At 53.4% G+C, this 23,969-nt stretch overlaps 1 protein-coding gene across 4 annotated transcripts in view; it reads right to left on the bottom strand.

The window, feature by feature from the left end:
- Positions 1-23,286, bottom strand: part of ST3GAL1 (ST3 beta-galactoside alpha-2,3-sialyltransferase 1) — a 96,562-nt gene extending 73,276 nt beyond the window's left edge. The window contains exons 1-2 of one of the 4 annotated variants that reach the window (XM_005662836.3): positions 22,890-23,286; positions 2,259-2,410 (exon numbers count right to left, since the gene is read on the bottom strand). The gene's annotated coding sequence lies outside the window, so the exon portion shown is untranslated. Of the gene's footprint in view, positions 1-2,258; positions 2,411-7,901; positions 7,996-22,228; positions 22,254-22,889 lie in introns of those variants that run through there. The other 3 variants (XM_013996463.2, XM_021088743.1, XM_021088742.1) reach the window with 3 other exon arrangements.

The raw sequence follows: 23,969 nt of genomic DNA, 5'->3' as shown, positions 1-23,969 counted from the left end.
CAACTTGGGGTCTTTGCGAAAACGAATCCAACTAGGAACCATGAGGTTGCAGGTTCTCTTGGCCACCTAGAACTTTTTCTCTGTTCCGTCTTGGAACCCATCCTGACCACTGGGCATCCTGTCATTCCTCCCTGCACGCTGGCTTAATCAATAAGTGCAACCTCCTATTATGCCCCCGTCCTGACCCATTCAAGATGGCAGGACTACTGCCAAGTCCAAGGCTCTCCCCACAGGTCTGCTGTATGCAACCGGCTGTGCCCAGCTCTGAGATGTGATTAGGTCCCAACCATCATTTCCGTGTTCAGCATGTTCTTTGAAAGTAAGCCTGTGACTCTTTCCCTATCAGCTTTGGTCTTCATCCTTCCTCATTCCTCCAGAACCCAAAGATAGCTTATCTTCAGCTCATTTCCTGTCCTCTCCTTGTTTCTTATCTCCCTAACCCCTATCTTCAGCCCAAGGGAACACGGTGGCCATTGCTTCTTCCCTTTACAGGAGGCCCCATCCTGTGTCTGCCTGCCTGTGACCTTAGCGGGGTTGAAGCTCGTATTTACAGCTCCCTATCTGCACACATAAAACAAATAAATCCCAAGACCCAAGCACCTTAGTTTCTACATGGACTCATGCAGAGACCACAGGTCGGCTGCCCAAAGAAATGTTAAAAGTAATTCCATTTTGGGGGAGTCCCCTGGTGGCCTAATTGTTAGGATTGAGCACTTTGACCTCTGTGGCCCAGGTTCAATCCCTGGTCAGGGAACTGAGATCCCACATCAAACCGCTGTACACAAAGGCCACCTTCCCCACAAAACCCAAAGGAGAACCAAATAAGAATTTCTTTTTTTCTTTTTAGGGCTGCACCCTTGGCATATGGAGGTTCCCGGTCTAGGGGTCAAATAGGAGCTATCGCTGCCAGCCTATGCCACGGCAACACCAGATCCTTAACCCACTGAGTGAGGCCAGGGATCAAACGCGCCTCCTCATGGATCCCAATAGGGTTCGTTAACCACTGAGCCAAGATGGGACCTCCCAAATAAGAATTTCTGATAAAAAAAGATTTTTTAAAAAAGGAATTCCATTTTTATAGATGAGTAGGTAGGTAGAAACACGTCTTGACAATAATGACACAGAACAGCTACACACACATACACACCTGCACACACACACCCACACAACCAACCTGCCTTCTTCCTCAAGGGTTACAATTATGCCCACTCTGAGTGAGAGGCTGAAGGAGTGAGGACAGACACCCCGGGCGGTCAAGGTTGCCCAGGCCACGATGGGAACATTCTCAGTCTGCAAGGTCCAAAATGGGAGCCATCAGCCCCACCAGCCCCACCAGCCACTTGCACTTGGAAAGGGCTAAGTGCCACCCAGGACTAAATGTTTAATTTCATTTCCTTCTCATTCACTAAATTTAACAGCCACACATGGAGTGGAGACACTAACCAGACAGCCCAGCTCTACACCGGGGACTGGCACATTTTTTCTTTTCTCTTTCTTCTTCTTTTTAGGGCTGTACCTGCAGCATATGGAGGTTCCCAGGCTAGGGGGTCAAATCAGAGCTGCAGCTGCCGGCCTGCACCACAGTGACAGCTACGCGGGATCCGAACCACGTCTTTCTGCGACCTACACCTCAGCTCACAGCAATGCCGGATCCTTAACCCACTGAGCAAGGCCAGGGATCGAACCCATATCCTCGCGGATACTAGTCGGGTTCTTAATCCTCTGAGCTACAACGGGAACTCCTGGCACATTTTTTCTGTTAAGGACCAGATCATAACTACTTTCAGCTTCGAAGCCACACCTTCTCTGTCGCAAGGGCCATACAGACGACCCTGATGGATGAGCCTGGCTGGGTGCCAGTAAAACTTTATTTATAAAACATGGTCAGGCCGGCTTTGTCCTGTGGGTCATAGTGTTGGCTGCTGAGCACTCACTCCAGGACACAGCAGTGTCACTGCAGGCCTTCTTTGGGATGGCAGGCCCTTGTCATGATAGGATTTACCAGTTTTCGTGAGAGCTCAGAAGATTTTCCTTTTAAGAAACAGAGAGGTTGCTTGATACTCTAAAAGGCCTGCATTTTTCCCTGCAGGAGAAGGTGCTATTCCCTCTTGATGGACTATCCCAGGAGAGCGTGCCAAGTTACAAAGAGACCAAGAGGCAGGAGCATCGCCCTGCCCCTCCCAACGTCATCCATGGAAGAATCCAGAAAAACAGCCTCTCACTGGTGCAGGGCGGCGGGTCAGTCAGTCAGTCATTACCTCAGTGGGCTGAGGGGGTATCCATTCCTGGTCCTCAGATGGCTGTCCTGGTCACCAAGGTCACAGCATCTGCTCGCCACAGCCCCTGGAGATGCTCATTGCTCCTATCGGCATTTCTGCGTCCGAACGGTTGCATCTGAAAGTGGTACCAGCTGGAAGGGAAGAGGAGAAACAGTTAAGACAGGAGGTTTTTTTGGCTTGTTTTTGTTTATTTGTTGCTTTTTAGGGCCGCACGCTCGGCACATGGAAGTTCCCAGACTAGGGGTCTAATCACAGCTGCAGCTGCTGGCCCACACCACAGTGACAGCAACACAGGATCCAAGTTGCATCTGCAACTATACCATGGTTCACAGCAGTGCTGGATCCTTAACCCACTGAGGGATGCCAGGAATTGAACCCGTGTCCTCTTGGATACTAGTGGGGTTCATTACCACTGAGCCATAGTTTTGACACATTTAATTCACCCGCCACATTCTGAAGATGACAAGATGATTAAAACGCACTCTCCCACTCACTCACCCGATGAGTAAGGCATCAAATATTCTGTAAAGAAACCCCTATTCTGTTCCGTACCTGGAGCCAAGAGCCAGAGAGGGAAGCATGAGGGGGGCATAGCCCATGCCCTCCAGGAGCTCAGCCAGGTGGAGAAAACAAATAAGGAAAGCAGGGCAACAGGTGCCAGCATGGGGGCGACCTCTGGGAGAGCCAGGGAAGAAACGGCCAGCTCAGTCCAACAACGAGGGTGAAGAGGGCATGATATTCTTAGCTGCTCGTCCATCAAGGTACAAGTGAGATGCTGTTTGCAAAACCTCGGGGAAAGTATCTCTAAGGACAAAGATAAAGAACTAGGAAGATGTGAAAGTGCAACCTGTGGGATCAAGGTTAAGATTAACCAGGCTGGGGCTGGACAGGAAAGGGCTCATCTGAGAAAGACCTCAGCTGAGAATGGTGATCCGGGACCCTCGGCTGAGTTCTTACTGCGTCCCAAGCCCTGCGCTGTGCAGACCATGGGTTTTCTCAGCTCATCCTCTCACGAGATCCAACGTGACCACACCAGTCACCCCCCCAACACGGATGAGCTGCTGAGTCTGGGAGGGCTGATGTGAGCAAACTCACCCAGGATGACCAAGGCGGCAGGTGGCAGAAAGGGACCACCCCAGGACACCCCTTCTGTCAAGTTCCAAAGGTCCTCTGAGCCTCGGGGAGGGCTGATGGCAGAAGCAGCCCCATTGGCTCACGTCACCTGGGAGCAGGCCCTCTGTGCTGTGCCTCTGCTTCCCCTCCCACCACCAAGTGGGGTCCATCTCTCCTTGGAGTCTGAACTTGGCCATGTGACTTGCTTCTGAACAATAAGCCACTAACACACGTGACACAAAGAAAGGCTTACGAGTGGCGAGGCAAGAGCATCCTCACTCGTGCGGCTGGGCTGGGAATCACTGCTGCCACATGAACACACCTGAGCTGGCCCCCTGGGGGACCAGAAACAACCTGGGGAGAAGACGGAGGCATCTGAACCTTCCCAGCTGAGCCCCTAGCTTATTTTTTATGGACTGTTCAATTTTACTAATATATCAAGTGACAATGCCAACATTCCATTAAACTTTTTTTTTTCTTTTTAGAGCCACACCTGTGGCATATGGAAGTTCCCAGGCTACGGGTCAAATCGGAGCTACAGCTGCCAGCCTCTGCCACAGCCACATTAATGCTGGACCCAAGCCCCATCTGTAACCTACACCACAGCTCAGGGCAACACCGGACTCCCAACCCACTGAGCGAGGCCAGGGATTGAATGTGCATCCTTGTGGATACTAGTCGTGTACATCACCACTGAGCCACACGGGGAACTCCCATTCCATTATACTAATTGTCCAGAAAGATATTTATAATACGGATCATTATAGAAACTTAAGAGTAAAAGCTGATTATGATCTTTTCTCTAATAGCCCTTGACTTTAATACAATGAATGTATTTAAAAATTCACAGCAAAATCCACACACGGTCAATTAATCCACGACAAAGGAGGTAATAATATGCAGTAACAGGCAATCAAGGAGCCTTAGCCAGGCTGCCCAGACCGAAAGAAATACCCAGTCTAACCAAAGTGTCAGACGTAATAAACATTTGTTGTTAGAACCACTAAGTTTGGGGGCTATTTGTTACTCAGAGAAAGCTAGCTGATGTAACCAGAATGTTTTCTTTAGGCTGCTGGCAGTGATACAACCTAATTAACCTTCATGCTAGAAAGAAGTCAGCCCCAGGGGGCTAGTTATCAAGGGCTGATGAGGGCCAGGGCTCAGGCAGGGCTGTGGGCATGATGGGGAGTGGAAGACTCGAGAGCTATTTTAGATGTAAAGTCAACAGGATTTAGTGCCCAATTTGTCTAAAGGCATCTGGTGTTGACAATAAACAGATGCTATTTGGAGCTCCTGATGGGGGCGGAATGTTTACCCAGAAGAAAGAAGCCAGAGCCAGTTAGAGGAAGCTAGGCTAGGGGTCTAATTGGAGCTGCGGCTGCCGGCCTACACCACAGCTCAGCTCCCAGCAATGCCAGATCCTTAACCCACTGAGTGAGGCCAGGGGTTGGACCGAACCTGTGTCCTCATGGATACTAATTGGGTTTGTTACTGCTGAGCCCCACAAAAGGAACTCCCCAGCTCAACTCTTAAAAATGCAAAGAGTGACATCACAGTGAAGAAGTTCCCATTGTGCCACAGCAGAAATGAATCCGACTAGGAACCATGAGGTTGCAGGTTCAATCCCTGGCCTAGCTCAGTTGGTTAAGGATCCAGCATTGCTGTGGCTGTGGTGTAGGCTAGCAGCTGTAGCTCCAATTAGACCCCTAGCCTAGGAACCTCCATATGCATATGCCGCGGGTTTGGCCCTAAAAAACAAACAAAAAAAAGTGTGAAGTATGTTCATGAACACAGGCTATACAGGAAGACAAATCAGTTACACTCTCCATTTGGGGGGAGGCCCGGAAAAGCCCAGGCGACTCTGTGAGATCACAGGGGAGGAAGCCAGGGCCCAGAGAGGCGGGCCCAAGGGCCGGGGGCCAAGAGGAAGGCAGGGGGACCACGGGCTGAGGGCTCCTCCTGCGACCAACCCGACTTACTCTCAGCCCAGCCCAGCCCATTTCGCCCCCTTATTTCTCTCCATCCAGCTGGAAGCCACTAGCTACCAACTGGGCCTTTAGTGGTGCAAACTCCTGGGCTTCAACCAGGAGACCTGGAGTCGAGAAAACTGCCCATCAATTCCAGCCGATGCCCTGAAAAGAGGATCAATTCCAGTCAAACAAGTCAGCTCTCCCGTCTCCCGTTCTGGACCCAGACACCATTCCTTCCCCGCCCCTCTCAGCACACGCCTCCCCTGAAGGTCCTATCTCCTGCGCCATGGACTCCAATAAATCTTATAAGAGGCTGTGTTCTCCGATGCTGCATCTTCCTGGGGTACAGCTGGGGACTGGAAGGGCAACTCCAGCACAATAGAGACCCTGGAGGAGCACAGCCCGTTCGCTTTATAAAGCATTGCTTTTCTCTTCCAAGCAAAAAAGCCATCATCTGAATCCGTATTAAGCCTGGGCCTGGATGCAAACTATTACTGCATTTTTGAATGACAGGAATCTCTGCTCAGAGGCCTGCGGTCGTGTCATGTTCCAAGCCCGTGTGGCCAGCTGCTAGGTGGGCCAAGCAGAGGAGGCCAGCCAGGTCTGGCTATGTGAGTTTAGAAAAACAGCCCTGCTCTGAGTCTTAGTTTACTCGCTGGTAAAATGGAAAGAGTACCTGCTTCGATGCTTTAGAGGGTTGTCCTGCAAAGCAAGGGAATAAGAACTGAAGTTGCTTTCATAATAATTGCAACGTAAAACTAGCAGTGGCGAAAGTAGCAGATGGCATTTTTAAATGCTTACTAACACTTGGCCAAATTTTAGCCCTTTGTACCCAAAGGCCCAGTAGATTCTCCTGTGATGTGAGCATAATTATTATCATTATTATTGTTGTTGTTATTATTATTATCATTTTCATCACTGTGGAGACTTGCAGAGATTACGTAACTTGCTCAAGGTCATAGTCAAGAGCAGAGCCTCAGGGATTAGACTAATTCCTCAGGGTGAATATCAGGACTAGCACAAATCCCTTCCATCAGCAACAACTGCACTGCTTCTGTTCTGTGCACGGACCCTGCTCTGCCCTGATGGGGACAGCAGGACACTCTTGGGCTCTGGCCAGGAGGAGGCCACGGTGCAGAGGAGGCCTCGAGCACGCAAGTAAGAACCACGCCACTCTGTAGCCAGTGGCAGACACCCCATGCTTAAGCGGATGGCTTCTTCATCTGGATTCCTGACCCACACACGAGGACCATGGGAAAGGAGGTCAAGAACTAATCAGAGTTCCCGCTGCAGCTCAGTGGGTTATGAACCCAACTAGTATCCATGAGGATGTGGGCTGGATCCCTGGTCTCGCTCAGTGGATTAAGGATCCAGCAATGCCATGAGCTGTAGCTCAAGTCCCGTGTTGCTGTGGCTGTGGTGTAGACCGGCAGCTATAGCTGCAATTCGACCCCTAGCCTGGGAACAGCCATATGCCATGGGTGTGGCCCTAAAAAGAAAAAGGGAGAAAAAAAAAGAGAGTGAGAGAAAGGAAAAAAAATCCCATAGGTCCACAATGAGAGGGACAGTGGTGTGTCCTGTGGCTGTGCTCCCTGCGGTCACCCACGGCTCCCCAGTTCTCTAGGGACCAGGCTGGACACCTCCAAGTGGCTCTCAATTTCTAATTTTGTAGCCCCTGAGTACAATCAGCTCTCAAACCCCAAAGCGATGAGGTCACCCACCCTTCTTATGTGGGAGCAGCACAAAAACTTCCACGGGGACTCCCTCGATGATGCTCAGGGCTCCGCCTCCCACTCTCTACACACCTCAGCTATGGGTTTGCCTAAAACACGGGTCTGGCTCAACGGCTTTCAGCAGGAAAGGATCACCCCTCACGAATGGAAGAAGACAGGGCACTTAGTGCCCATCAAGCTGATGCCCTGATGTGTTCCTCTCGCATCCCTTCCACCCACCCATCCCACGACTGGGGAGGCACCCCAGCTCTGGCTGTGGGTGACCCCCTGGGGTCCTGTGTGCACCGCCTCTCCCCCTCCTTGCTGCTGCTGTCAGAAGCTCCCACCCAGCTCCCAGCTCCTAAGACCCTCTGTTCTCCAGGCCTTCCCTCCACCCCTCCTGTTTGATGTATCTCCTGTTTCTCAGCCAGAAAGAGGGCGGTGGTACTTCCAGAGCACAAGTGGGGAAACTGAGGCTCGGACAGGAAGACACTTCCCCGCCCCTGCCCTGGCCAGCCTCCGCCCCCGTGGCCTCCAGGACAGGAGGTGCCCTCCTTGTTGGGTGCATGGACTTGGGCTCCGGAGGTGGGAGATGCTGGCAGGCTGGGCAGCCTCCCTGCACCTGATGGGCACGGCTGTGTCTGCCAGACCCGGGAGAACGCGTGAAATTTGCATGTGGGTTTTCAAGGCAGCCGTGACCTAATTAGGCGGCATAACTAGCTTCTTTCGGACAGGATTTGTGGGTGAGGGGGAGACGGAAGGCAGAAAGAGGCGCAGGTGGGATCGAGAGAAGGAAGGCAGAGAACGAGGGTGGGAGGGAAGAGCACCTGTACGGACGGTGAAAACCCTGGGCTGGAGGACACGCTGGCATCAGGCAGCATCTCTCCTCGGTGAATGCGACACGGAGTGCCACCACGACCTGGCCTGTTTCCAGCCCTTTGAAATACGTGGCTTGGGGAGGAGGGACTTCACGCTTTGGGCCTCTTATCTGATTCTCAGAATAATGTCAAGGGGGTGAGAGGAAGTCTGAGGGCAGATCCTGGCCCAGGAAGCTTCTACCACGTGGCAGGTGGGGGGACACTGGAGGGAGACTCGGGGATGTGCTGGGAGGGACTGTTCCCAACCCGGGAGTGGGGGGCTCAGGTCAAGGGGGCGACTTCCATGCGCCCCTCAACTGTCAAAATGCTGCCAACAGGACAGAAACACCCTACTTTGCAGGTTAAGTGGGTCCAGAGAGTCCAGGAGTCCAGGCCTTTCCTGGGCAGACAAGGAGGAAGGATGAGAGGACAGAGAGATGCCCGAGGTCGCCCGAACTAGCGCGGACCTGCTGGGGGCGGGGGGCTATGGTGTAAACACGAAGGGGGCGCTAGTGGGGACCTGGCCAGCAGGGCCACCTGGAGACGCGGCACAGGGATCCACACCTGCTGCTGACACCCGGAGCTGCCCAAGGGGGGCAGAAAACCAGGGGTGAAAGCGGGCCGCGGCAGCCTTGAACGCACGCGAGGCTGGCTTCTCGTCCAGGCTCTGCAGGCTGAGGAGTCACGCGGGTCAGGATTCTGTCTGAGCGGTCTCAGCGGTGAAATACAGGGAATGACTCTAAGGGCAGGTCCAAAGTCTCAGATGGGCATCATCTCCCACTAGATGGGACCCACCACAGCTTCTTAAACCCAGCAAACTTTCCAGCCTTAAATTCAGATAGCTCCGGAGATTCCCCCAGCCTACCACCTCCTCCAGGAAGCCCCCCTGGGTTGGAAGCTCTACGTGAGGAAGAACTTTCTAATCCACAGAGGCATCCAGGTCAGAGGGCCGTGGTGTAGGACACAGAGCCGACCATCACTGGCAGCATTCGAGCAGAGGAGGGGTAACCACAAGGCAGCATCAAAGTGACGAACTTAACTCACGGGAGCGGAGCAAGGGGCGTCTAAATGCGAAAGACAATGATCAAAGCATGTACTCAGCCAGCACTTGTAAAGCAGGCATGCTTCAGAATGCCTCACTCTTTAGAAGGCACTCAGAATGAAAGTTCAGAGAGGTTAAGCAGCACGCCGAAGGTCACACAGCCAGGAAGTGGCAGAGCCAGGACTTCTCTTGAGTGAATCAAGGAAGGACTCATTTGATGAGTAACTGAAGTCTTGGAGCGAGGAAGGTTGATCAAGGGCACTGCTAAGGATCTTTGAAAATGCTCGGATTTTTATAATTCCTTCTGATTTCACGCTGTTTAGATGTGCAAGCTCTGTAACTTATTATCATTTGATCACCTCAACACATGACTTCCTCCCACCCCCTTCTGTAACGGGTCACCGCTTATGACACCACGGCTCATGTTCGGAGAAACCTCCCCCCCTTACCCCATCCCGGGGGCCAGTTCCTGATGACGCAGAAGTTATTTCGATATTCAAAACCGTCCCCGGGGCCAGTCCATTTTGTTCTCCTTGTTCAATGTGTGACATTGTATAGACATCAGTTTAATTCGCATAATCCTGTGGTTTGGGCGCGACGTTTGCGGAGCTCCGTTTGTCCCCTATCTTAGGTTAGAGACAGAAGAACAGAAGCCGCCCTGCTGTGGGAACCAATTCTTCAAACTGTTGTGAAAGGCGTCTTTTTCCCTTGAAATGTCTCTCCGGCGAAGCACGGCCTTGCTCTTCTCATCTCTTTCTTTTGTTTTAATTTCCTTTTTCGCCCAAAGACTAAAGTGTTGCGATCTAAGGTGAGGTTTCAGAAACAACCAGGAATATCCCCCACCAAGACATTCTTGTTGGTGGCAGACGATATGTTTCCCCAGTAACAGTTTTTATTCATCAAACTCTCCACCAGGAGGTAGGATTAACAGCATTTTCAAGTAATGAGAACACAAACCCTTCTCTCTGTGGTGAAAATGTTATTAAAAGGGAATTTTTTCATGTTGCCAAGAGCAACTTTATTCATTTTTCCTGAAGCGCACAGCCTGAGATACACCTGTCTAGAGGTCTGGGTAGGTTTACCTGCCTGATGACAAACTTATACCAAAGCTTCCTGCTCACAGTCCTTCCTCAATCTCCCAGGCACCAGGGGGCTCTGAATTCAATGTACGCAGACAAGCCGCCAAAGGACAAGCACTTGCAAATCAGCAAAGCAGGATCCACTCAAGAGATCTGAGAATCCAGCCAGATTACCATGGGCTAAACAAACCCATCCAACCAGCCCCAAAGGGTGAATCGGGAAAAGGCTTGGCGTCACAGCCTTTGGCAAACGGCGCGTGGAGGAAAACCTGAACCTCCCCCCAAAATGATGCCACGGAACTTGGGTCCATTTGTCGTGGGCATCAGATGAGATGGCACACCTCTTGGGCTATGCATGGGGACAGACGCCCGGTGTAACGTGTTTCATAGCTGCACCTCTCAGGGAGGCTGCCCCGCCCTCCCTGGTTCCCGGATCTAGAGATCCTGGCAATAGCAGGATCTTGGGCTTCAGGCAGAGGTGGAACAAGCTGCAAATCCTGGCTCTGCCACTTTCTAGTTATGTGACTTTGAGCCAGGGGTGTAACTTCTCTGTATCTGTTTCCACATCGATAAAGGGGATCATGGGAAAAGTACAAGCAGCCACTTTACAGGGCCGTCCCAAAGACGAGGGTTCTAATATTAAAGGAACTATGAAAGCCCTGACGAGGGAAAGCGTGCCTCCTGGCCCAGCAGCAGGGTAAGCACTGAAGGCAGGCCTGGGCCCAGGGAAGCCAGAGACCACCTGCCACGAGGCTCCACAGTCAAACTCTCAGAGTTTTCTAGAAAAATCCATCAACTGAAATTGCAGTCTTTGAAATCCTACAAGCACAGAACACACACAGTAACCTCTCTGCTCGCTGACAGTTCAAAAGTTTGTCACACCCCACCCCCCAAAAAATGCGCAGGCAAGCATCCCTGCTCCCCGATGTCTGGAGGCTTTTTCTCCTCAGTCCTTTCTCCTAAACTCTGTTTATGCCATTGTTCTAGGACTTTGACTCCATGTACTGGTTGACTCCCTCCCCCGGGAGGAAATTATTGACCAGCAAAATAACTAAATACCAGGGAAATTATCTAGGGACCTGTCTGGGTTTTTGCTTGACAGCTCCTTTCTGTAGGTTCCACTGTGATCCGGACCAGCAGAACCCAGCCTTGGCCCGCTCCCAAGGCTCCCCGGGGCACGGCCCTCTCCGGCATCCTACTGCTAAACTGCTTCTGGGCCAAGTCTGTCTCCGGTTGCGGTTCATCCATACCTACTTTGCATGAACTGTCAGTGTCAGGTGTGGTTGGCACCTGGTGTGGTGTGGTGCTGCGTTGTCTTGTCTTGTGTTGTATTATGCTGAATTGTGCCCTGCTGTATTACACTGTTAGGAATAACAACGTTTGGTCTCCCAAGTTGACTCCAGGATCTAATGAGGATGCTGAGACGCAGTTTATGGATTTCTTGGCCACGGTTCTCAGATGGAGGGAGCAGGGGGCAAGGTGGAGATGGCAAGGCCATAAAGATGGAGGAGGTGAGTTACACAGGTAGTTGCAGAAGTCCCAGTCGGGGACCACAGAGAGAGAGGGAAACCTAGGGACCTTTGGGAGATCACTTTAAGTTAATAATTGCTCAGGAGAGTCATCAGAACATCTTGGAGCAAAGCAGGATTGCTTAACTAGAGAACCTAAGATATATTAAGTCATAGATAAATGAGGCCTGCATTCAAGTTCAATGAGATAATGATCCTTGCGACCAAGGACAGGAATTTGGAGGAAAGATGACCTTCCAAAGTAGGAGACACTCCTTATACGGAAACCTGAGATGGTTCGGTGTATCTTAGCATTAAGTTACCACCCTGCTGCTGCTTTGAATAAGGACCTCGACACTCCTGGTTCGAACTCACAGCATCAAATATTCTTAGCGGATACGAAGGAGGAGCTAGTGATGTAAGCCTGACGTCTACTCGAAGAAAGAGAAAAAAAGCATCTTTTTCCCTTTCCCACTTTCCTTGGGTTATAAAAACGGAGCCCACCCGATCCTCAGGGCAGTGTTTTTTAACGGCTCACTTGCCTCCGATCTTAATAAACCTATTTCTTGTCTGCCACGTTGTCGCTTGATGAATTCCTTCTGGGCTGAGACACAAAGAACCTAAACCTCAGGAAGTCCAGACGCTGGGTGAGTGATTCTAATGAAAAAAACCCTGTGGGTTCAAATTCCAATCTGGGTTCCGGCTGGGTTCGAGTCATAAGCGTTGTAGGTTTCACTGAGGGACCAGGATGAAGGGAGGTGGCTCCACCAAAATCCAAGGCGGTTTCCTAAGCACACGGCCCTGTGTGGACCGGGTCACCTGGCTAACCTCCAGCTCCCTCACCTGTTCGAGGTAGAAGTGTGATGGTGGGGGCTCCAAGGTCTGAGCAGAGGAAGATGCATAAGGGGGCTTCGAGGCGACGGAAGTGTGGGTTTCTTCCCTTCTCAGGAGCCACCTGCTTCCCACGAGGGTAATTCCAGACACAGGGAAGATCCGAGTGCAGGGGTGACAGGGTGGCTGCTGCCGAAACTCGGCCTCTGTCCACGGGTGCTGAATAGCAACGTGGAGACAGAGTTTTGGGTGAAGGAGAAAAAGGTAGCTTTTATTGCTTTGCCAGGCAAAGGGGGCCACGGCAGGCTAATGCCTTAAAGACTCTGTCCCCCTTGGAAGAGGACAGGAGACGGTCTTGCAGTTTGGGGAGTGGAAAATAGGGCTGCAGATAAGGATGGGGTAGAAGCAAGTTTGCATTCTTCTTCAAAACTGGTGTTTAGTGATCTTCCTCTGTGGTTTTCATTTGTCGAGGCTTTTATCTGCAGAATTCAAAGATATTTTCGTGCGTATTTCCTTGAGGAGGAACCAGGTCCCTGCCCCCAGCTGCACTGTGGTTTCTCGACGCTTCCTCTCGGGTCTCTGCTTTCCCGCACTTCCCTGAAGAGCCACTGCCTGAACCCCCTTTGGAACTCAGGGAAGGTCATGGAGGCTGATACTTATTTCCCAAAACAAGGAAAGGGGGACACAGGAAGGCTTGTGCCCAGGAACCTCACAGGGTCCTGCTCCGTTTCATGACCTTGGGTGAGCCACTCAAGGGCTTGTTTTTGGGAAACAAGGTAAGGACCCTAATCCCAGTGGAGCACAGGGGGGCTGGAACTGAGGTACAAACAGGGTGAGGCCTGTGGGTGCTGGGTGGGTGTTTCAGAGGGCGTTTGGCTCTCAACCAGCCGCGAATCTCTGAGGCTGGGAGGGAGAACGCAGCCTTTCGCTACTTGGCCAAATGCAAGGGATTTATTTTGGGCTCCAGTCTAGACTTCCGAGGAAAAAGGGTTTTTGTTTTTCTTGTTGCTTTTTTCTTCTCTTTCCACCGAGCCTTTTATTTCTGCAAAGGTAAATGCCCAATTAGATGGATTTTCATCTTTCATGTGGAGCTGCTTTAGGCTTTGTGAGCATGAAACAATATTTTGGAATCGTTTTACCCTCTCAGTTAGATTTGCTTTGGTTGGGTTTTTTTGGTTGGGTTTTTCTCAAGAGCCCTCTGCTAAGTAAATATGCATGAAGGGAATTTTTAGCCACTCTGGTCTGTTAGTTCAATATGGATTCAAATGGATTTTTTTAATGCAGCAAAATCTATTACCATGATACCTATGTGGACTTTTTTTGTGGATTTTTTTTAAGGTGTCTAGTGGAATTCAGAGAAAGCATTCTCTTTGCACACCCAAATGTGGACCTTCCAAAAGTCATTTGCAACCTCTTTTTTAAAAATTCTGGGAAGTTCCCATTATGGCTCAGCAGGTTAAGAACCTGACTAGTATCCACAAGGATGCATGTTCCATTCCAGCCTCCCTCAGTGGGTTAAGGATCTGGCATTGCCATGAGTTGCGGTGTAGGTCGCAGACATGGCTCAGACCCCGTGTTACTGTGGCTGTGGTGTAGGTTGGCAGCTGCAGCTCTGATTTAACCCCAAGCCTGGGAACTTCTGTATGCCACAGGTGTGGCCCTAAAAAGCAAAAAAAAAAAAAAAAAAAAAAAAAAAATTAAAGATAAAATTTTGCCAAATATTTGCAACTAATGTTCTCTTTTTAACTTCTCTGATTTATTATAAATGATTTTTCATTTGTATTTTATATTCTCATAAGGGTTTCCTAGTCAGACCTCATTAAATAGCTTTTACGTATCTTAGAGTATAAATACACACACACACACACACACACACACACACACACACACACACACACACAGAGGCAGAAGAAAAGGTCCAAACATTCCCAGATGTTGTGTAAGGAAAAAACCTTTAACATGGGAGTTCCCTTTGCATAGCGGAAACAAATCTGACTAGGAACCATGACGTTGCGGGTTCGATCCCTGGCCTTGCTCAGTGGGTTAAGGATCCGGCATGGCTGTGAGCTGTGGTGTAGGTTGCAGACGCGGCTCGGATCCTGAGTTGCTGTGGCTCTGGTGTAGGCTGGCATCAATAGCTCCTATTAGACCCCTAGCCTGGGAACCTCCATATGCCGCGGGTGTGGCCCTAGAAAACCAAAAAAAGAAAAAGAAAAAACCTCAGGAGCTTACAGTAATAATCATATCTTATACCTGACACCTACTTTGCAGGTGTAGACAGAGCACAGTAGGTTAACACCTGGGCCGTGTGGCCTCAAGCCAGGGCCTTCTCTGCTGTTTGCAGCTCACCCCCTCCGAGGACCTCAAACCTCAAACCTCCAGGTTTCTGCAGCATCACTGAGGGCACGGGGCACAGATCGCCCTCCAGGCCCGCCCCTGACCTGGCTCCATCCTGTCCTGTCCTCAAGAGGCTCCAACAAGGAAGCACTTGGCCTCTGGCTGCAGAGAGGGCTCTGCTCCTGATGGCAGAGGGGTGGTGGGGGGCAGGTGGGACAGAGCAAGGGGGCAGCGTGTATCCGACAGCCCCTCCCTGCCAGGGGCGGGGAGGCTCTTCCGCAGGCTTCTATCACCTCCTACTGCCAGGCTCTCCGGGTTCCCTTCACCCGCCCTTCCCTTTTCCTCTTCTGGGGGGCAGGAAGCGGGTGGTGGGGCCTGGTCACTGGGCCCAGGCCCTGCTACACCCCTTGCTGGTTTCCCTAAATACTGCTCCCAGCTCTGTAACCACTCTTCTATTTATTTATTTGTTTGTTTGTTTATTTTAAGGCCAAATCTGGGGCACATGGAAGTCCGTGGACTAGGGGGTCTAATCAGAGCTGCAGCTGCCGGCCTACACCACAGCCACGGCAAAGGCAACACAGGATCCAAGCTGACCTACACCGCAGCTCACGGCAACATCAGATCCTTCACCCACGGAGCGAGGCCAGGGAGTGAACCCACATCCTCGGGGACACTGTGTCGGGTTCGTGACCCACTGAGCCACAACAGGAACTCTCATAAACACTCGATTAAATGCTCCACTCAGTTTGAGTGTGCACGCTTTCTACTGCAACACCAGACGATCTGAGTTGAAATACTCGCCACTATACTGGGCGCACACCAAACATTTAATAAAAGTAGATGCTAACTAGTTTGTAAGCAATAAGGCCTGTTCCCATGCCTCACCCTCTCTCTGGGGATCTATAGCGCTTCTACTAATGGAGAAAATGGAGACCCCACTGTTCAGGGCGAGAAGGAAAAATGTCACCTGCCCTGTATCAGTAAACAAAGGATGTTGCAGCCATGGAGCCACTGCAGCCACCCCCCACCAGCATGGAGACAAAGGGGCTGCCGCAGCATCCCCCAAGCCCTCAGCTACTTCGGTCACCCCGGTACACCCTGTGGGGACTCAGGATGAGAAAGCCCGGGTTACGGGCCCTAGACAGCTAAGGTGCATAGCAAACAAATGATTTCAGTGAGCCCAGGCTCTTGCATCTTTCCCATAGCTAGAAAAGTGCTAAATTCATTAACTTGAGACGTCTGGTTTTCTTTAATTAAAAGTAATCTTCTGGAGTTCCCGTCGTGGCGCAGTGGAAATGAATCCGACTAGGAACCATGAGGTTGCGGGTTCGATCCCTGGCCTCGCTCAGTGGGTTAAGGATCCGGCATGGCCGTGAGCTGTGGTGTAGGTTGCAGATGCGGCTTGGATCTGGCATTGCTGTGGCTGTGGTGTAGGCTGGCAGCTGTAGCTCTGATTAGACCCCTGGCCTGGGAACCTCCATATGCCACGGGTACGGCCCTAGAAAAAAAAGGCAAAAAGACAAAAAAAAAAAAGAGAATCTTCTGATGGTCCCACTACCTAGTCTTTGTCGCAAAACCCCCTCCAACATCCTGGCTCCTCCTGGATCAAGCCCTCAGAGCTCCTGAGAAGCTGTCTCACAGGCCTGAAGTCCCCACAAGATCTACCAAATGAAACTGAATTCTCAACTTTTATTTAATTATTTATTTACTTAGCTATTTTTAGGGGCACACAGGCAGCATATGGAGGTTCCCAGGCTAGGGGTGGGTGGAATCAGAGCTGCAGCTGCTGGCCTACACCACAGCCACAGCAACGCCAGCCTACATCACGAGGGATACTTAACCCACTAAGTGAGACCAGGGACGAACCTGGGTCCTCATGGATACTAGTCAGATTCGTTTCCGATGAGCCACAACAGGAACTCCTAATGCTCAGATTTTGGACTATGCATTTTTGCAATCCACAAGAGTGTGCCCAAGATCGCTGGGCAGGAGCAGGGGGAACGGGATCAGGACCCAGGATCCCCCCCTCCCCGCCTGGAGGAAATATCCTGACACCAGAGGCTTCTCTCTGATTTGTCCAGGTCTGACCCGCTACAGAGTCCACTCCAGGTGCCTTCCACTTGGACACATGTCATGTCCCCTGCTGACCAGCAAACCAAATGGAGACAGGCTCAGGGAACAGAGCGGCTCTCCCCACCCCCTCCCCAGGTGTCCCTGTTCCTGGTAACTCTCCAGGTCTAGCCCCAGGGAAAAAGAAACTTTAAAAAGTTGATACAACCTGCAGGAAGGAGAAAAGAATGCTCATCTCCCAACCAACGGGCCATTCTGTTAATGTTAAGCCATTTAACAGGAAAGCCAGCCTTGGGTTTCGCGTGCTTTTCCGTGAGTTTTCCACAACTTTCCATCTCTGGTCACCTCCTGCATTTCCACCCGTTCTGTCCGGAGGCAGCATCTGCAGCCAGCAGCTCTTCCTCTAGGACCAGACTCTCTCGATTCCTCTAGAACTGGGATCCCCGGGAGGCTCTGGGAGCCCCGCCCCCTTCGCAATACCCTCTCAGCAGGACCTCTTTCCTTTACACCAGGGTCTGTGTCCCAGGGGGATAACCACCCACCGGCATCTCAAATCTGGCCCAGGGGGCTGCACACAGCTGGACCGCAAGCAGCAGGATCCAAACTCACACAGCTGGACTGCGGCAGCAGGATGCTGATCACCTGGCTGCCTCCACTGCCTGCCCTGCCACTTCCTCGCACTCTCCCAAATCGGCTCATTCAATCTGAGCAAGTGTATGAGGACGGTATTAAGGATGACGCATCGCATTTTATTTTTTCAAAAAGCCCAAGCAAAGCAGCCACCGGCCTTCTCACAAGCTTCTCTGAAGCCCGGAGCCCTTGGAGGGCGGCACAGTTAGCTCTGGCTGAGGAGCACCGGCCACAGGAACCGAACTCGACCGTAGATCAGGGCACAGTGCAGGAACCAAGGTCCAAAGCACTGAACCCCTACAACCTCCAGTTCCCTCACCTCTGCGGAACCACGCACAACAGACCTATGGTCCATCTGTCATTTTCCTTTCTTTTTCTCAAGCACACAGGGCATGCGCCACTTTGATTAGAAACCAGTTCTGCAGATTCAGGAAAATACCATTGCTCTCTTGCAGTCTGATTGATGACTATAAGAGTTCCTCAAGTTAACCTGGGACTGTTGCCTCAATGGATCCTTCTGTGCCCCCCCTCCCATTCCCCAAAAGGCAAAGGAATCCTGTCTCCCACTGTCCCAACCCTGTCTCAGCCGGTGCATCTTTCTGCTCTAGTGCAAACCACACTGCAGCAGTAACTCTTCATGCACACGACACCATGACATCTGGCAGGATGGGGGGTGGGGAGGACAAGAACCAAGCACAAGTCCTCCCATCTCTGTATTTCCAGCACCTTGTAGGGTGCCTGGAACACACTAAGTTCCTAATAAATGTTGGTTCAATGGAAATCAACACAATCCAACCAACAACAGCCATTTCCAAGGATGTATTGGTCTCCTAAGGAAACGGAGATGCTAAGTGTATGGAAAAGAGTGGGCTTGGGGAAGGCGGAGCCCAGAGGGCTAATCTAGGTAAAGTTTGAGACCAGCCAGTATTCGAGATCAGCTCTGTCACTGCAGGTCCCTGTGACCTTCCCAAGGGGCCTCGGGATGTTTGCATAAAATGAAAGTTGAACAAAATCATTTCTAAGACCATTTTCTCAGCTCTTACAGTGGGAACAGACCAGGTCCTGGAGAGGCCGCTGTGGTTCCTGGCTGCAGCAGGCATCATCTGGGTATCTCCCCTGATGTCACCCCAGAATCTGAAACTTCCAGGCCCCGTCTCCACAGCCAATGCTGAGAACCGCTGGGGCTCGGCATTGCCGCGTGATGGTGGGCCCCCGAGACCAGATGAGGTGGGAGCCCCCTGGGTGCAGGGTTGGCTAGGACTGCCTATGACACCAGGGATGTGGGGAAGGTACCCAGGACAGAGCTGGAGGCAAAGGCAAATGGGCAGGGGGTGCTGGCTTCACAAAGAAAGGCTCTAGTGGCCCCAAGGTGACACCCACACAGCTTTTTTTTTTTTTTTTTTTTTTTTGCTTTTTAGGGCCACACCCGAGGCACATGGGAGTTCCCTGGCTGGGAGGCGATTCAGAGCTATAGCTGCTGGCCTACACCACAGCCACTGCAACTCGGGATCCGAGCCACATCTGTGACCTACACCACAGCCGGATCCTTAACCCACTGAGCAAGGCCAGGGATCGAACCTGCAACCTCATGGTTCCTAGTAGGATTCATTTCCGCTGCACCACAACCGGAACTCCTTTTTTTTTTTTTAAATGATTTTTATCTTTTCTATTTTAGTTGGTTTACAGTGTTCTGTCAATTTTCTACTGTACAGCAAAGTGACCCAGTCACACACATGTACGTACATATATACACATTCCATTCTTTTTCTCACATTATCCTCCATCCTGCTCCATCACAAGTGACTAGATATCGTTCCCAGGGCTGATCCATCCCAAAGGCAATAGTTTGCATCTATTAAGCATAGAACACAGGCTCTTGCTGGGGTCCCAGGCTGGGCTCCTGGCACCAAATGAGAGCAGGAGCGTACCCAGACCCTCCACTCTGCAAGGAGGAGGTGCCGGACATCCCATAAGGTTCCAGAATGGAACTAAGGGCAGGCAAGCCTTATTCTAGAATAATTCTTTGTGACCGGGCCAGCTCTCCCAGTGGCCTGTGTGGTGTGCGTGCGGATCCACACGGTGGACCCACTGGGAAGCAATGTAAGGACAAGATGACTGGCGGATTTTATTTTTCACTCTCTTGGCTGCTTTTTGTGGTGTGGGAGGGGACCTGGGAGAGGGTTCAGGTTTAGATCCTACAAAGCAAAGCCTTGTCCAAATATAATTCCTTTGAGTCAGCAACAGACTCAGGCAAGGTCAACTGACCAGAAGACTGAGGGAGGCCCTTTCCTGGAGTTCCTGCTGTGGCAAAACAGGACTGAGGCATCTTGGGAGCACTGAGATGCAAGTTCGATCCCCAGCCTGGCACCGTGGGTTAAGGATCCAGCGTTGCCACCGCTTCGGCTTGGGTTGAGACTGAGGCTTGGATCTGATCCCATACGCCCCAAGGTGTCCAAAATTGAAAAAAAAAAAAAAAAAAAAAAAAGAGAAAGAGAGAGAGGTCCTTTCCTAGGGGACTTCAGACAGCTTGCCTCCAGGTGAGATTCTCGGGGCTGTTCGTGGAGAGGAGACAGAGCACCACCAGCACAAAGGCCCCCCCCCCCGAGGCTCCAGGACCTTCGGGGACCCTCACTGCCAGGCCCACTGATCACTGATGATGGACCCTGCCCCCCAGAGCTGGGGCACCAAAGGCTCCTGAAGGCAAGTTCTGGGCGGCTCTTGACTTCAGGAGGGGAGTTAGTGGGCTTCCAAGTGGAAACAGACCTGAGGGCAGCAAGAGGCTGCTTTGCTACAAGAAGCTTCCCCTGCTGAGAAGAGCTTCCAGCAGAATCTGGAACCCCCCAAGAAATCCCTCTCCCTTCACTTCTGGCAACACTTCCTGGTTTTCTCTGAGCCCAGCGCTGCAGGGGGGTGCTGCCCCGCCAAGGACTGAAGCGAAGGCTCTGCTCAGGCCTGGGCCCTGGCCCTCCCTCCCAACCATAGACCCCGATGGCCAGTGCAATGTGGGCCCAGCCAAACACAGGCACAGCAAGCTCCCTGGCTCGGGGGAGCGTTCAAAAGTGGCGGAAGGGGCCCCCTACTTATTCTGTCATATATTCAGCAAAATAAAACTTTGGTAGGAGGAAATCCCTTTCCCTACACTTGAAGTCAAGGCACAGGCACACATACATACTATGTATAGTGTGTGAACAAGTGTACATATTTACACACACATTCACACAACTACATATAATGTTTACTTTGTAAGGCAATAGTAATGACCCCATCTTACAAATACGGAAACTGAGACTTTGAGAGATTAAGTCTGGAAGCCAAAGTCAGAGAGAGATGATGAGAGACTAGAAGGGCCCGCACTCGAGCCCAGATCCGGGCATGTTATGGTGAACGCGGGTCTGTCTTTGCAGCTACCTGCAGGATTTCAGATAAAGGCCGGGCCATGGCATTTGGGGGTAGGAACCAGAGGTGCAAAAAGATGCAGGGAGCGCGCGGGAACCCAGGCACCCTACCGCCCTCGTCCCTGGGCAGCCTCAGAGCCAAGCGGCAGTTTCCAGATCCGCCAGCAGGGGGCAGTGCACCTTGCCTTTTCAGAACTTCCCGACTGCTCTCCCGCAGCAGGGGGAAAGAAAACCTGGCGGCTCCGCCCGCAGCTTCTAGGAACAGCATAGCTTTGTGCCTCGCACATAGTAGGTGCACCAGGCACATGCAGAAGCCCAAGGTGCTTGACTGGGTAGATGAATTCGAATTCATAGTAAACGTGGAGAAATAGAGGGAAGGGACATGGGGCCCCTGCCAGCGCCTTCCCTTAAAGAGGCCTTTTCACAAGGCCTGCGTACCTACTGTGTGCCGGGCTAAATCTCATTCCCCCGCCTACCTTATTTTCCCGCTGGCGAGTACCGGCCCTCCCAACACACACAAACACACACACAGCCGCAGAGCGGGGGTGGGTACTCACTGTCTCCCTAAGGAATCACCTCGGCACAAATCCGAGTGGAGTGGGACCCGCGAGGGGGATGAGCTCGAGGAGGCAACACGTCCCCCGAGGGGGGCCATGAGAAAGCCTAGGCGGATGCCTGATGCAGCCACGCAGCGAGGAGGTCACTGCCCTCAGGGTCAAGGCTGTCTCCTTCTACAGGGCATGCAGAGCCCCAGAGACGGAGTGACCCGCCCAGCCCCCATCGGTATTCGCACACTTCTGAGCGCGCACATGTCCGCTCTCCCAGCGCCCCACCAGACCCCGCGCGTGGTAGGCGCTGGTTGGGACCCTCGAGTTAGAGGGAGGAAACACTCAGATCTCCAGTGGACGAGCAGAGCCAGGACGATCCCAATACCTTTCCCAGGAGACCTGGCCGAGGGATAAGGCGATGGCGCCCTGGGGCATAACTGTGCCCAGTTGGGGCGCAACTGTGCCCAGTTGGGGCGCAGCCTCAATCCCCATCTCAAGTTCCGCCGTGCTTGCTCCCGCAAGGTCAAGCTCAAACACTCACGCCTGGCGAAACCAGGAGCTGAAAGTTGCGCCACTGTCCCGATTCCAAATCAGGCTCTATCCCATCCGGGCGCTCTGCCCTGTGGCACTGCTCCCGGACCCTCCGCTCGCCCCAGGAGCGGCCCCTGCCCCGCGCAGGTCACACACCCGAGACGCAGACAAGTTGCGAACTTTTGTGAGATTATTTCGCGGCAGCGGCGGCGCCTAACGGGACTGGGGCGGACTCAGAGTTTCGAGTTGCCACCAACACCACCCCCGCCACCCTCCATTTCGCCCACCCCTCGGCTGCCCACCACGCCACGTCCAGCTGTCCCAACCTCTCCACAGTATCCGGAGTAACGTGGGCCGGCGGTGTCCCCGGGGACTAGAGCCACCTCCCCGATCTGCGCCTGCTCGCAGCGGATTTGGAAGCTCGATCGGATACCATCCCGCGGCCGCTCGACCGGATCACTGGGCGGCCTCTGCGCGCCCCCGCAGTCCTGGGTTCCGCTCTAAAGGGCGGGAGCCCCGCCGCCCCGTGGGGGTCTCATCCCACTGCGGCGCCACTGGCCACTCCACCTTTCCGCCGACCCGGGAGACGCCAGCCCGGCGCCGAGTGCAATGTCACTGGGGCCACCCCGGGCACCGCTGCCCCAGAACCGGTGTAGGCTCCCCGTTGGGCTCCCAGCAGCTCTTCTGGAAATGGCTGAAGACCCCTATGTCCGACCCTCCTCCCCGACCTCCTCCCTCTTCTAAAGACCCCGGCGGCGCCTCCACTAAGGAAGGGGTCTCCTTACGTGTGCCCGACTCCCTCTGGGCGCCTGGGGTTTTTAATCCACTTCCACCCTCCTGTCACACCCTGCGGGATCCTTCCCCACCACTTGAGTCCCGGCTCCGGACAATCACCCCTGCGCTGGGAGAGCACACACGCAACTGCCGGAGCCCCAACTCCGGAGGACGCAGCCCCCCGTGCACCCCCGGCTCCGCGCGCTCACTCACCGCCCGCCGTGGGAGCCACGCGGAAGTTTCTGGGGCTTTGAGGGGAAGAGGGGCTGAGGGGGAGAATAAGCGGGGGGTGTCCCGAACACGCACCCCTTCCCCAGCTCACATCGCCCCTTCCTTCTCTCTCTTCCTCCTCGTCCTCCTTTTCCTCCTCCCTCTGGTCTTTGTCTTTGCAAAGTGTCGAAACTGTCTGGCACAGAAGCTCCGCCGGCGGAGGCTGGAGCCGGGAAAGCCGGGAGGCGGGGTGAGGATGGGAGCGGTCTCGGGAACACCTTCCCCCGGGTGTAACGGGAGGGGGAGGCGGGCCGGCCGAGGAGGGGCGGCGCGGGGCCGCGAGCCGGGCCGCGCCGGAGCCGGGCGGGCGCCTCAGCTGCGCGCGGCCCGCCCCTTCCTCCGCCCAGCGCCCGCCCCTCGCGGCCCCGCGCCGCCCTCGCCCCCGCCCCCGCCCCGGCCCCGCTCCCTGCCGGACTCCGCTCGTCTTTCCGCTCGCTGGGGGCTGCCTGCGAGCCGAATCTAGAGCTCCGAGCCACGTGGACCCACACCGGCTCGGCGGAGGCCCGGCTGGGGAGACGCTGGAGGCGGCGCGGGGTCCGGATCGCGCCCCGAGAGGGCCTCTGCGGAGATGGTTTGGCGACCCTTCGTGCCGAAGCCGCCGCCTTCAAGCTGGCAAGGCTAGGGAAGAGCGGCCTGGGGGCCGGGGGCCCGGGGGATCAGCCCCGCGGAGGAGGTGAAGGGCGCCCTCTGAGAGGACGTGGCAGAGCTCCGAAGAGCCCGAGCCGGGTGCACGATAGCGAGAACGGGCCGATCCCCCTGCTGGCGGCTGGGCAAAGCCCCCGACTTCTCTAAGGACATGGGACTTGGCGGTGGGCTTTAGGAAGAGGGAGGGGAGGAGCGAGCCCGGGGCGACGCTGGTGAGGCCCTGGTCGGGGCCCAGATCAGAGCGGCTGAGCGGCCCCGGAGGCCCGGCCGCTACCCGGACCCGCCTGCCTGCCGCGGTTTTTTCCTTCCTTCCAGATGCGGAGGCTGCAACGTGATCCAGAGCAGGACAAGCTCTAGGCATCATCGGGGGGGCCGGGG

Source organism: Sus scrofa, chromosome 4, assembly GCF_000003025.6.
Source record: "Sus scrofa isolate TJ Tabasco breed Duroc chromosome 4, Sscrofa11.1, whole genome shotgun sequence".
Classification (NCBI taxonomy): Eukaryota; Metazoa; Chordata; class Mammalia; order Artiodactyla; family Suidae; genus Sus; species Sus scrofa.
This window is presented reverse-complemented; position numbering and strand designations above follow the sequence as displayed.